This window comes from Schistocerca cancellata, chromosome 5 (genome assembly GCF_023864275.1).
Source record: "Schistocerca cancellata isolate TAMUIC-IGC-003103 chromosome 5, iqSchCanc2.1, whole genome shotgun sequence".
Lineage (NCBI taxonomy): Eukaryota > Metazoa > Arthropoda > Insecta > Orthoptera > Acrididae > Schistocerca > Schistocerca cancellata.
The window spans coordinates 424052448-424053507 of NC_064630.1; the positions used below are offsets into that span (position 1 = coordinate 424052448).

A 1060-nucleotide genomic window follows, 5' to 3' on the forward strand; every position below is an offset into this window, starting at 1 on the left:
GGTAACAGTTCGTGCTCCAGATTTGACTCAAGAACGACGACTAAACACAGCAGTAAGCACGAGTGCGCCGGCACATTTACTCATTACTCATCACAGGTACTCAATACGGGCGTAACGCCGCAATTTGGGTAGCTGGAAAAATTGGAAATTTGGGGTAAGGGCTTATGGGACCAAACTAATGCGGTTATCAGCCCATTAGCTTACGCAATACTTAATCTAACTTACGCTAAGGACAACACACATGCACACACCCCTATGCCCGAGGGAGGACTCGAACCTCCAGCGGTGGGAGCCTCGCGGACCGTGACAAGGCGCCGCAGACCGCTCGGCTGCTGGGTCGCTGGCAAACGAAACTTATATGTTAGCCGATTGTCGAGATGTTATGAACGTCAATTAACACAGGTTAAAGTCGGAATGTTATAAAGATATATGAATTTTTAATTAGGTTTGAGAGTGAAGCGAATTTGGTTACGTTGCTAAGTGTCAGCAATAAAAATAAAATTAACGACGAATGAGGCAAGTGAATATATCATTTTCAATTAAAATATCCCAAAAGATGAACAATGTAAAAGATTAAGAAGAAAAAAATTTTCGACCGTGACAGGACTCGAACCTGCAATCTTCGGATCCGAAGTCCGACGCCTTATCCATTAGGCCACACGGTCACACGGCATTATGGAGCTTGTACTACTTACTTTATTGCCAGAAATCATATTTCTTATTTTTTGTGAATTACAATGTATATACGTGTTCCTTACACATAACATAGACCTGCGTAAGTACAAACTTTCATGCACTTGTTTCCTTTCGGTGGAGAGGTCTGCTTAGCGAGCGGACTGGATGAGGTGTGTTACCTGAACTTCGGCCGAACCATATTTTTTGTTAGACGAAATTACAAAACCTTTCTTTCAGGATCGTTTATCTTCTACAGAGTATGACATTGTTTATTAGTGTGTTCTAGTGATAAGTGGGAAAGAATGTAACTTAATTTATGTGTCAACTACGCCGAAATCATCGTAGCCTAACAGTATTAAGGTAATGCATTTTAACACAGTGATGA

General features: G+C 41.5%; 1 non-coding gene across 1 annotated transcript; it reads right to left on the reverse strand.

Moving 5' to 3' along the window:
• Window positions 1–592: 592 nt before the first annotated feature.
• Trnar-ucg (transfer RNA arginine (anticodon UCG)) lies at window positions 593–665 on the reverse strand. Its single transcript has one exon. It is a non-coding gene; the product is annotated as a tRNA-Arg (tRNA).
• Window positions 666–1060: the final 395 nt, after the last annotated feature.